Here is a 14304-nt window from a genome sequence, read left to right as displayed (position 1 = left end):
TCTAATTTTGACTACAAATTCTTAAGAACAAAGCAAGATAACGCCTCAACTATCTGCCCGGACAATATTATTTTGGAGTTTTGTGAGAATAGCATGTTCTTATTTTAAATGCCTCTAGTAATATGACACAACAATTGATTTAATGTAAATTAAATATTTTTGTCTAAGTTCACATTTTCACCATTATATTTTGAGTACATGTGGCGCTTTTTATAGATTTATTTTTACAATGGTTTAGCTTTTGTATCAGCACTTTCATTAGTAAATATTTTCTGAGATATTCTACTTCAACAACCTGATCTAATAAGTATGAAGGTTTATTGAGTTCAGGGGGATTCTTACTCTCTGCTTATTAGAGACTATAAGTACTGGTTAAAGGTGTATGTCAATAGTAAGGGAATAAAATGGAATGACAGTGTTGGAGTTCTCAGGCAAAAATGTCACTCATAATAGGGATTCGACAATTAGGGGAATCTAGCCCCATAGCAAAGGGCTAAGGTCACTGAAAGACAGAGCCTGCCAACAGTGCCTGAGATGAGTGTCGGCTGTTTAGAAAGCATCATCTTGGTTGTCCTAGGATGAGCCCAGATGAAACTCAAGGCTGCTGAATCACATGTAAACTTTAGGAAACAGCTTCTGCTGTTGACTTTTGTTTTCAGTCCTAAGCAATTTTGAGAAAAAGGAGCTTTGACAGGATGATTGTTTCTTGGTTAGATCATTAGCATTCATTCATTCAACATCTATTCACTACACACTGCATACCAGGAACTGAGAAAAAAATTGAAGAAACTGTTTCTGAATTCCCAAAGAGCTGTACATAAAAGCAAAGAAAATAATCAGGATTAGAAGGAAAAGTATGTGTAAGATATACTAAAATCACACAAAAATAAAATTAAAGAAGAAGATATCAAAGAATAGAGAATAAGGAACTTTAACTAAGAGGACTGAAGGAGGGAAAACAAAAGAGAAAGCATGTCTGAATAGGAAAGTATTAGAAATGAGTTCTTACAAAAAGAGGAAAGGCTGTAAAAAGGAGAAATAAAATCCCTGGATAATATAATCATCTGCATGTATATAAATATTAAATTATCCAACTAAACACGTCAACTTTAAAGGTATAGCATGGAAAAGAGTAATAAATTATAATCTGGGTATATGACCCTTCTTACCCATTTAAGACTACCTCACATTTTGAGTGAATGTATTCAGTCCAGTAGTTGGCTAGCTAAATTATATAACTAATCTTACTAGTTTGAATAATTGTTTTTCAAAGAATTAGTGGATTAGGCCACATTAAACCAGCCATATTAAAAACTATCATCTTAGTATAACAGAGACTTCTTTTATAGTGAGTATATTAGTATATAATCAGAATATCTAAAGAATTTAAAACAAATTATTTGTCCCTCTTTGAATAAAAATAAGCAAATTAGTAATGGAATTTAAAATATACGTATATAAAACATGTTTATTTCTATGTTTTACAGGTTTAAATTTAAGAACAAAAAAGTGTGTATTAGTTGTTTCCATGTAAAAAAAAAACTTCAACATCTCAGTGGCAACACCAATATCCATTTTCATGCTCATGAATTCTTTAGGTCATCTGAAGTTCCAGTGATCTAGGCTGGTCTCAGCGGGGGCAGGCTGGGCTCTAGGCATTTTGGTGGATTTAAGTCTATTCTACATGTTTCACATCTTGAGGCCCAGACTGATGATACAGCAGCTACCCAGAGCATGCAATGTTCGTGGCAATCACAGAAAAGGAATGGGTTAATAGAAAGAAGTGATGCCTCTAATGGTCTCAACTAAAAACCAACACACTGTTGCTTCTACACACATTCCATTGGCCAAGCAAACTACATATAGATAATTCTATTAAGAGATGGAGTAAGGGACTGGGAAACTCTAATCCAGTCTATCACAAGGTGAATTATGTATAACATTTGTCAATTTACATTCTTCTGCTTCTTTATTGGGCTTGTAGGAAAATAGATTTGAGATGGTTACACTTGGACCAACCTCAGGACCAAAGCACCCATGATCAAGACTATTAGGTGAATTTTAAGAAAATGAGCCCTTTCGGACATAGGAACACTCTGGCATTGATATCATCCAGGAATACTGAGCAGAATCACTGCTTTCTCCTCCAAATATACTTACTCGTGTTGAAATTAGCTCAAACATCACAAGCCAGTTTTTATATATTAGGAGATGAATTCTTCCAACTGCTGATGGGGACTGGTTTTGCTAAAAAGGGTATGACTAAGAACACATACACTGTTCTGGATTATATTACAAACTATAAATTTTACTTCTTTTTAAACTTTTTACTGGTTGCTATTTAAGTGTGAAATATAAATTTTTAACTAATCTAAGTCCACCTTCAAATGTCACTGTATTGCTTCATGGGTAATGTAAGTACTTATAACAGAGTAGTCCCAATTCTTCTCACCTGTCCCTTAACAACATTACTGTTGTTCATTTCACTTATCCACATGCTATAATCTCCCAATACATTGTTACTATTATTACTTAAACAGTTACCTTTTAGATCAATTAAGAATAAGAAAAATACAGGATTTTACTTTGCTGTTATTTATTTCTTCTCCAAATTCTTCCTTTCTTTATGCAGATTTGAGTTTCTGATAACATATATAATTTTTCTTCTAAAATAACTTCTTTTAAAAGTTCTTATAGGATAGGTCTGCCAGTGATGAATTCCCTCAGTTTTGGTTTTTCTGAGAAATTTTTTATTTGTTTCACTTTTGAAGTGTAATTTTACTAGATATAGAATCTAAACTGATTTTTTCCCCCTATTTCACTCCACTCCCTTCTTGCTTGCATGCTTTTGATAAGTCTGTTGTAATTTGTTCCCTTGTTCTACAGGTAAGGTGGGGTTTTTTCCTCCTCTGGCTGCTTTCAAAATTTCTTCTTTGCCTTTGATTTTCTACAATTTGAATATAATATGCCTAGGAGCAGATGTTTTGTCCTTTATCCTGCTTGGTGTCCTCTGAGTTTCGTGGAACTGTGATGTGGTATCGGTCCTTAATTTTGGAAAGTTCTCAGCCATTATTATTTCAATTATTTCTCTGCTCTGTTTTCTCCTTCTGGTATTACAAGTATGTATATGTCGTACTTTTTGAAATTGCCCTGGAGTTCTTAGATGTTCTGGGGTTTTTTAGATTTGTTTTTAATTCTTATTTATCCTTGCATTTCAGTTTGGGAACTCTATTGAGCTATCTTCAAGCTCACTGGCTCTTCTGGCCACATCCAATCTACAGATTAGCTCATTAAAAGCATACTTCTTCCTGTTTTTTTAATTCTGAATTTTTAAGTTTTTAGCCTTTCCTTCTGATTCTTTCTTAGAGTTTTCTTCTCTCTGCTTACATTTAACATTTGTTCTTGTATTTATTTACTTTCTCCATCTGAGCCTTTAAAATAGGAATCATAGTTACTTTATATTCCCTCTCTGATAATTCCAAAATTTACATAATACCTGTCTCTGGTGTATACATTGCCTCTTCAGATTGTATTCTTTTTCCTTGTCTTTTCACATGCCTTGAAATTCTTGGTTGAAATTCAAGGTAATAGGAATTGAAGTTATAGGTATGACGTATAAGGTGATAGGAATTGAAGTTATAGGTAATAGGAATTGAAGTTTTAGGTAATAGGAATTGTATATGGTGATAGGAATTGAAGTTTTACATTTATCCCCCTAGGAGTAGGGCTGTATTTAATGTTGGCTTTAGCTGTAGGTGCCAGAGACTTCAAACTACAATTGACCTTGAGTAACACATGTCTGAACTTCGTGAGACACCTTATACACGAATGTTTTTTCAATAAATATGCACTACAGTACTACACTATCTGCGTGTGGTTTAATCCATGGGCGGGGAACCACAGATGTGAAGGGTCGACTATAAATTTATACAGGGATTTTCAACTGCACAGGGATTGGCACCCCTGACCCCCTCATTGCTCAAGGGTCAACTGTACTCTACTGTCCTTGTTTTTGTCTCCCTTGTTTCCTTTGGGCTTCTCTCAGAACTCCTCTACTGTTAGAGTCTGCATCTTACAGTTCTCTCAGCTGTAATCCACTATATTTATATTAGAGCCCTGTTGATGTGGTAGTAAGGTGTGGGAAAGGCAAGCATTTTATAATCTTATGACTAAATCTCAGGCTTTTAGTTATCCTGTGTCTCTCAGCTGTGACCTTAAGTGTGTTTCTTAGCTGCCTCCCATCCTTCCCTTAGGTGAGACAGAAAGGCTAGAGAGTAAATACACTTCTCTCAGGAGGGATGAGGTTCTGGTAAAGTCATTTCCTTGGGATAATAGGCTTTTGTACGGAGAAGTCTCTGTCTGTATTTCACCCTTTCTTCCCTTCACCCAATGACATCTACAACAAGATATTTCTTGACTCTTTACTAGGAGAAACTGGCAGGGCTTCCAGAGGGACAATCCACAAAAGTGTGGGCTCCTACCCGCCTGATTGTGGACCCCAGGAGTTTCTCATTCTCAAGCTAGTCCACACTCAACCTAAATAAATTTATCAAAATTACCATTTAAATATCCCTAACAATATTTAATGCTAGGAATATTTAACATTAAATATTCCTGGCTCCAGAGTCTTCTGCTCCAGGTACGTAGACCTCAGCTGTGACTGTTGGGATTTGCCTGTCTCTCCAGATTTCAGGGTGTTAGCTTGCCATGTGACATCAGTTCTCTGATGGGTCCAAGAAAAGTTGTTGATTTTCAGTTTGTTCAGCTTGTCTCTTATAAGGTTGGCAGTGGTGACTTCCAAGCTCTGTACATATCAGAGCTGAAACTAGATGGATTGATGTTTGGGAAACAAATTTGAATTTAAAAAAAGAATAAGTAAACCTTAAAATCTGTAAACATTTCTTTAAGTAGAAGCTTATTAGTCAAATTCTCCCTTAATGATAATCAGGTATGTTCTGAGTATTTTTAAAAAAAAAAAAAGAAAAAGAAACAAAAAACTCTGCTATTTTCATAAATCTGTGGGAGCATATCTGCTCCAGCCAACCAAGATCCAATGGAAACTCATTCCAACATAGGCATCATTTACTCCTGTTCTGTGAAGTCGTCTCACTTCCTTTAAGTGTCTGAATCTAATGCTAATGAGATCTGTAATATATGTATGCAGTATCTTCCTACCAATAAAATACCTGAAAGCCTACAGGAATCAACTTCACAAAATAAGATTGTGACTTTCAAAATTTGTTGATTTGATACAACATCTCTTTGTTCTGCATATTTTGACTAAATGGTACAATAATTTTTAACCTAATCTCTGCAATTATGTTTCTGAGTGTGTAGTCCAGGACATTGGCATAATTAGGTGAGACATTTGGTACCTAGACACATGAATCAGAATCTCTGGCGTAGGTCCAGGAATATATATTTCAAAAACTCTCTGTGTAATGATTATGAGCACTATAATTGCTCTATACCAGTGGTTCTCAAAGTGTGGTTCTGGACCAACTTGTTTTAATAGGCCTTCATGTGATTCTGATACATATTAAAGTTTCAGAACCATTGCTTTGTACTATGGGAATAATTAATAATAATAATAAATATGAGCTTTGCTTCGACAAGGTGACCCCTATTTCCCAAAGAATCTTGAAGCTATAATGGATCTTTTGACTATTTTCAAGAAATCATTTTAAATAATCAGAGTGGTAATTCAATAAATTTGAGATCAATAGCCAGCAATAGGTTTAATATGTTGCTAAACTGTTTTTCCTGCTTTCATCAAAATGACTATTTCTATAAGGTGATATATCTCTGCTTTTATGTTCTATATTTTACTGTATTATTTATTTTCAATTTACAGAAATATAAATTATTTGACAACACAGGGAAACAAATACATTCCCAAATACATTCTGCACATATTACCTCTGAGGGTGAAAAGTCCAGATTGAAGTAAGTAAATATTCGTATTTTTAGTCTTTTAATTATTCTAAAATGTAAATTTCAATACATTTCAGTTTCCAAATTTTCAGGAAAATATTATACATTAAAAAATTTCTATCCCCTGTATCTCACCTTGCTTTTACCTCAATGTATATTAGTATCTATAAATCTGTAAAAGGGCAAAGTACTTTTTTAGGTATTATAAAATATTTAAGCTCTTAACTAATGTCAGTTCAATATAAATAAAGTACTTAATGACATAATAGATGAATTCAAATGAGCTCTAAAAAAGTATGTGATGTGTTGGTTTTTAATAATTTTGCTAAATACATTCAAATTTTATGAATGAATGAGGAAATTATTTGAGGTAGCGTAATACTACATCAAGCATGAGGAAACAGAAATTATGATTGTATTTTTTTAGTAGTGCTCTCATTCCAAGTTGATGTGTGCGTCTGATGTATTATTCTCTGAATTCATCAGTTGTTTGTGTAAGACAGTCTTTCCTGGCCTAGGTGTGAAAATTTTACAGAGATCATTATAAAATTGTAACTATCATACTGGGTAATTTTTTGAAACAACACTATACATTTATTACCATCTTTATTCACCCAGTAATAACTCACATGTTTAAAACAAAAATCTGAATACATTGTGAGCTTATGTCTTTAAAGTTACCATTTCAATATGTTTTACATGTCAAGCATGTTGCAAACAAACTCAAAACTGTGAAATTTCCCATTACAGTTAATAAACAAGAAATAAATTTTAAATCTTAACCTATAAGCTGACATAGAGTTAATGTCCAATGATGTCTATCTACCCTTTGATATAAAAGAAACCTCTGAAATAAATTTAAATTACCAAACATTAACAACAGAAAGAACACACGGAAAAATTGTTATATTAATAGAATAAAAACAATATGGATTTTTCTTTTAATTTTGAAATGTGTCAACATTTTAGGGTGAAATTTATGTACTTTAATCCTATCAAATAAAGTGAACATGTAGTCTTTCTAATTTGAATTTCTCAATTACCATCTACTTTTTCTACTGCAATATATAAATATTCCTTCAGGGTAGCCTACAATATGAACAAGGAGAGATAAAAATTCATATTATACATAACATTACACTTATCATTTCTCTAGAGGAATTTTTCTGACTTCTATAACTATTCCAGAGCCAAAATTCCAATCTTATTTACCGGGCAAGAGCTCTATATTCTAGAACCAATTAATAAATTTCTAGATTTTAGTTTTATATAATTAAATCTCATGGAATTTTTAAAATAATATTTTAATGTTAACATTGATGTTTATTTTAATTTTATTTTTCAAAGTATACACAACATCTATCTTTAGATTATTTAGTGGGGGAAGAAGGAGTTGATATTTTTGACATTGGTCCTAATTCTATAGAAAAAAATCTCATACCCTTCCATTTAAGCACTTCGGTATTAAAGGAGACAGAAAAAAAGTATTGCGGTTTCAATGCTCTTTCCTCTTTTCCCCCTACCACTACCAGACTAGGAGAACCTATATAAGGAAGAGATGACCTCTGTTGAAGAGAGGCAAAAACCAAGATCACACAACCCTGAACCATTTAGACAAATCCCTTGAGGACTGTCATACACCTAGGAACACCTGGGAAGCTTATAGAAAAAAAAAACCAAAACACACACACACATATCACACCAAATAAAAACTAGATAAAAGCTACTGGAGATGAGATTTTTGAAATCTGGTTTTAGTCTCTGCAATACAATAATTATTCATTTTGCTTACAAACAAACCTTGCCTTTGGTGGTCAAATTTGAATGAAAGACACAGATTTTTTTTTTAAGTAAATATTCCATTTCACTATACTGAAAGGGAAACTGCTTACTCTGAATAAAAATCTGGAGTGAGCCTTATCTGATTAACTTGAAATAACATTTATTAAATATCCCTCCATGAAAGACATATATCTCACTTCTACTCCCTATTTTGTTAGTCATATTACAATTTCTATATTGTCAAGATTTAGAATATTTATATTTTGTTTTAACCATAATTTCCACAAATTTATATATTTAAATAATTTAATTCTTACTATCAGTGTCTTTCTTTAAGTTTTCTAAATTTATCTCCTGGTAAGCTAGATTTATTTTATTTTGTTTTGTTTTTCTAAGAAGGATTCATGTTGCTATAGTTTCTGAACTCTTACATGTTTGAAAATGTTTGTCTCCTGTTTTAGCTCTGAACAATTTGGGTGGATAAAAAATTCTTAGAGCACACTTTCTTTTGTTATGTATGTTATAGCCAATGCTCTGTTGATGGGCTACATAAAGTATACAGCCAGCTTGAGTTATTTTTACTAGCAATGGTGATAAATTATTTTCCCCAAGTGTCTATAGCATTTTTGGTCTCTGTCTTTAACATCTAGTAATTTTATCAAGACATGTCTCAGTATAGACAATTTTTTTTCACCTGTTTCCTGAAAGAGGTGTTTCTACTTGAGAATAGAGAAAGTGTGTCTTTGGCCTCACACACTGTTCAGGGGTAATAGAAATGGAAATGTCCATTGTGTTGCTGGAGTTGAAAAACAAGGAGACATAGCAGGAGCAGGTGTTGGGCTCTGGTGTGGAGTGTGGATGGATCACTCTTAAGGACGGTGCCTGTGAACAAATGGAGCTACAGGGATGGAGAATAGCACGAACTGTTCACTTGGATTTAATTCAAGTGTAAAGGATGTCATGCTCTCTTCACATTAACTTAATCTAAGTACTCCAGTGATTTCCCCCAGTGATGACTGGACTGGAAGATGCCTTCTTCACGGTGACAGGACTACAGAAGAGAAAAGAATCCAGAGAGCCATTGGAAGACATTGCCTTCTCACTCCCAAGCTGCTTGATCACCATCTTTCTGAAAACATCAAACTAGCCCCAGGGGCCTCCATGAACCCCCTCCAGAGCACCTGTGACAGAAACTCTCTTCTGTTGCTAACTTTGGAGTGCATGGAGATCCCAACTGAATGTCATCCCTCTGAAGTGGGCTCCCAATCTCTTAAATCTTTTGTATTTGCCCACAATGTCTGAGTAGTGCTGAGCACGAAGCAGTCAGTAAATACTTACTCGATTTACACACACACACACACACACACACACACACACACAATTTTATCTGATAAAATTCCAGATAAATTATTAACTGGAAAAAATTGCATATCACCAACTTAAATTTTTATTTTTATAAAAATCAGTAATGCTATGTATTGGCAAAATGTTATATGGGATTTCACATGTAAGTTACTTCAAATGGGTTCTTTGGGGCTGACAAATTCTTCTATTCTCATCTATTTAACAGATTTTAAACAGTCCAATTAGTATGGTTCAATCACAAGACAGAAATAAGAAAAAGTTCAGGCTTTTATGGTCATAAGGAAATAAAAGGGAAAGTAAACAGGGATGGATACTTTTAATTTGCAACTTTTTCTATTTTCCAAAATGTTTGTATCTACCAAAACACAATCAAACATCAAATTTACCTTCTTGTGTCCACAGCACTGTACCAAATATTTTATAGGGCACTTTATATAAACTCAGAGTGCCCATAATACACACACATCTATAAAGCATGTTAATAAAAGATGTGAGGTGCCTAAACTCTTATTTTCAAATTTTGGTACATTTCCGTTTATTGCTAGTTGTTTGTTTTCACCATCCACTCTCCTACCTGACTGACTTCCTGCAGAAAACATAAAAGAATCAGTGCCTTTTATTTCTTTCAAAGAAGAATCTTATTTCCTGCTTATATTAATCATACCAGCCAGGACCAGCAAAAGCACCACCAAATGATTCATCTTAACCACATTAAATTTTATTTAAAGCAAGCAAATTCTATGTGTTTCAAATAGCATTACCCTTCCTAAATTATTACGAGGCTGACAGTGAAAGAATGCCTAAGACAGTAAGCATATGCAGTGTGTGTGTATATAATAATAATTATATATGTAATTTTATATATTTTAAAGTAGTTTGATGTCTTCTCTAATATCTTTTTCCATATAAGGCTATTTATGCTCTATAGCCCTGTACTATATAATGGAGAAATAGAACACAGAGTTTCATTCAGTAAATTGTCAATATATTCACTCTATGAGGAGTAAATATGTTAAAGCTCTTTTTGCAGTTTTATTTCCCTCTGAATGTTATTTGCTACTCTTTACTGAAAAGGTCATAGTATAGTCAAATCTTATTTGCTAGCATCTGGGAGTAGTGTTTCTCAAATAGGAGAAGTGTGCCCAGAAAAAAAAGAGGTAAAGAAATCACCTGTTATCCTCAATATGAAGGAAAAAAAAACATCGCATATACTCAAAAAATTTTTCACACAGTCCCTAAAATGACTTCCAAAGAAACACAGTCCTTTCTCAAAAGTTAGTTTGAACATGAGACGGAGATTTTTCTGAAGCTGTGAATAATTAAACCACTGTGTGAAGGAGCTACTTTTCCTTGAATAAAATTGTTAAAATCTCAGCCACTTTATGCATAAAATCTTTTGACAACTTGGAGTTAGCTGTGTAGCCTATAACAAGGCTTTTATCAAGCACAATTTGAAAAATAAGTGGAAATGTTAAAAAATGAAATGCAGAAGTTTTTTTGTATTAGAACCAAAGGGAAAAGAAATCTTCCAGGGAAAGGAAAGCAGACACAGTTGCAGAAAAATATGAATGGCAACAAATAAATTGTCTTAAAGTATTAAAAATAGATTTTCTATTTTGACATTGACACTAAACTGCAAAACATTTCCTAGTATGTAAGGAAAATGCCATCAAGCCTCACTCATAAATAAGGGATGAGAGGAGAGAAAAGACTGAGGTGAAGCTCAATTGAATAAGGAGCTTTATACAGTTTTGTTTTTCATTTACCACGTTCTATCTGCTGTTCTTTGGGAATTTAAATTTTCACACTACATTATGTTTAATACAAATATGTTTCTCCCTGGGTTTTCTGGATTGATGTGATTGAAAAAAGCAGTGAGAACCCAATTGTGTTAAATAAATATGTTTCATGTATTTCTATGGGTCTGAGTAGGGAAACAAATAGACTCAGCTAGCACAAGAGATAACTCAACATTTAGTCACTAGTTTGTAGCTCAACATGTCCAATTAAATGGATTATCATTCAAGCAAAGCAGCTAGCATATTGTTTAACCAGCATTAAGGGAGTTCCTATTCCACAGGATGTTCCGGAACATTGTGTCCCTTAGAGGAAAACAACCATAAATTTTGTAGCCATAGCTGCCGTTTGAATTTTACAGTTAACAGGCTAATGCCTGCCTCTCCTCTTAGAAGTTTTCCTGGAAGTTACCCACTTTACCTTCCCTACATTTTAAAAAAATTAGTGCATAGTATTTTTTGGTACCCAGTTCTCTAGGTGTGCTGTGTTTCGTATGGTTTAGCATGGGGTTCGGTTGGTGTTAGTTATTCCTAAAAATATAAAATACCAAAAATTATCAAACCATATATATTTTTGGTTAAATAGCAATTTTAAGAAAAAATGACAAAAGAGGAAAACATAAATATGCATTGGAATTAAATATTCTGCTTTTCATATATTTCAGCTTTATCATTATTTAATTTAGATCAGATAATCTCCTAATCAGGTATAAAATGAAAATTTACCCCAAGTCTTTAATTGGGCTTCAACATTTCTGTCCTCTAGTCTTTCTGCCTTAGCTCTTCACCTCTTAAGTGTCTAGGTAGAAAAGCTTAACACCTCAACGGTCCAGTTTAATTATTCACTCTCCCTAATTGACCTGCTGATGGAGGCTTATCTAAAATAAGGCGTTTATCTGTGGCCTTATTGTTTCCATTTAGCTATAAAAGGCTTAAGGCTTTTTTATCTCTTTGATGAAGGGTAGTTGCTTCTCCCCTTTACACAGTTCCTGCTACGACAAACAGAAGAAGGCCAGAGATACTTACAAGTTGCATATAATTTAGGACGAAATTTATTCCCTTAGCTATCTTCTAGTCATTCACACCTCCCTCATTTGGAGCTCATTGCTCATAGCCTTTACTAATTACTTTGCACAAAATTGCTAAAGGTAATAACTTAATGAACCCAGCAACTCTTAGCTGCTTAACAGAAGCTTTGCCTTTATTTTTTTACACGTATCTGAACACAATAGTTCAGAAGAATTTAAATAAAATTATAAAGTATATTACCTCCCCCAATTTGTCAAATTAAAAACCTACTTTGGGCATTTAAACTGTGTAAAAATAATTTATCTTTTCATAATTATTTATAGACCATAGGAAATAAGTAATGCATTTTTTTAAATTGGCAGCTTGAAATTCAGTCTCTCAAGTAGCCTCTCTCCTGTCCCTAAACATTATTAATCCATTCTCCTGTATCCATCAAATCTTCTGACTCTCCAACTCTCATTCTGATGCTAGGGCTCACCGCAGCACCATAAGCAAATGTGTATGTTGAATGACAGATGAAGTCAATACAATAATTTCTATTGGGAAGTTCCACTTATTCCCAGTAAATTGCATAGCATTCTAACAGTCCTTTATTGCAAAAAGGTTCCAAAAGATCTATCTAGATGGGCTTTTCTGCTTTCAGGGGTGGACCCTGTTCTCACTCGAGTAGCAGATCACACCCTCTTATCCTGCTGGAATAATTCCTACTAGACCAAGGACAGTAGTTCTTGCCTTCCAAAGAGAATGCCCACCATCCAGAATTAGGAAAAACTCTTGCCAGGAAACACAATCTCTCAAGTAGTAGATGAAAGCAATATCCTATAATCTCCCTGAAGATCTCCCTGAAGACCCCTTTAGGTCTGATTCGTTTTTAGGTCTATCATATAGTATCTAATGTAATAATTTATATGCAGAAGACACTCAATAAACATATGCTAAATATTTAGATTGAAGAATTAAAGAGTCACAGTAAATGTTTTAACACTCAGAGGCAGCAAAGGTGATACTTTCCATGATTTAAAAAAAAAACTATGGTAAATACACATGGCCAACAGGCACATGAAAAGATGTTCAACATCGCTACTCATCAGGGAAATGCAAATCAAAACCACAATGAGGGATCACTAACACCGGTCAGAATGGCTATCATCAAAAAGAACACAAAGAACTGTTGGTGAGAATGTAGAGAATAGGGAATAATTGTACACTGTTGGTGGGAATGTAAATTGGTACAGCCACTGTGGAAAACACTATAGAGGTTTCTCAAAAAACTGAAGATAAAACTACTATATGAACCAGCAATTCCACTCTTGGGTATCTTTTTGAAAAAAACAAAAACACTAATTAGAAAAGATACATGCACCCCAGTGTTCACAGCAGCATTATTTACAATTGCCAAGATATGAAAGCAACCTAGGTGTGCATCAAGAGATGAGTGGATAAGAAGATGTGGCATATATATAATGGAATACAACTCAGTTATTAAAAAGAATGAAATTTGCCATTTGCAGCAACATGTATGGACCTGGCAGGTATTATGCTGAGTGAAGTTAAGTCAGAAAGACAAATACTATAAAGTATCACTTATATGTGCAATCTAAAAATTACAAGAAACTAGTGAACATAACAAAAAAGAAGCAGATTCACAAATATAGAAAACAAACTAGTGGCTACCAGTTGTGGGGAGGGAGGGGCAAAATAGGGGTGGGGGAGTGGGTGGTACAAACTACTGGGTATAAGATAGGCTCAAGGTTGTACAGTACAACATGAGGAATACAGCCTATATTTCGTAATAACTGTAAATTGAAAGTAACCTTAAAAAACTATATAAAAATTTTGTTTTAATTTTAAAAGAAAAAAATTATAGTAAAAAAAACAGTAAAAGAGCAAAATTCAGTAAGTGAAGAAACTAAAACTATTTTTATTGAAAAATGTGAAAGTGAAATATTATATTTATTGCATTTTATTTTTTTAACATCTTTATTGGAATATAATCACTTTACAATGTTGTGTTAGTTTCTGCTATATAACACAGTGAATCAGCTATATGCATACATATATCCCCATATACCCTTCCACTTGTGTCTCCCTCCCACCTTGCCTATCCCACCCCTCTGGGTGGACACAAAGCACCGAGATGATCTCCCTATGCTATGCATTTTACATTTGGTAGTGTATATATGTCAATGCCACTCTCTCAATTAGTCACAACTTACCCTTCCCCCACCTGTCTTCAAGTCCATTCTCTACATGTGTCTTTATTCCTGTCCTGCCCCTAGGTTCATCAGAACTTTTCTTTTTTTTTAGATTCCATATATATGTGTTAGCATACGGTATTTGTTTTTCTCTGACTTACTTCACTCTATATGACAGACTCTAGGTCCATCTACCCCACTAC

The sequence above is a fragment of the Grampus griseus genome (assembly GCF_964374135.1).
Source record: "Grampus griseus genome assembly, chromosome: 7".
Taxonomy (NCBI): domain Eukaryota; kingdom Metazoa; phylum Chordata; class Mammalia; order Artiodactyla; family Delphinidae; genus Grampus; species Grampus griseus.
This window is presented reverse-complemented; position numbering follows the sequence as displayed.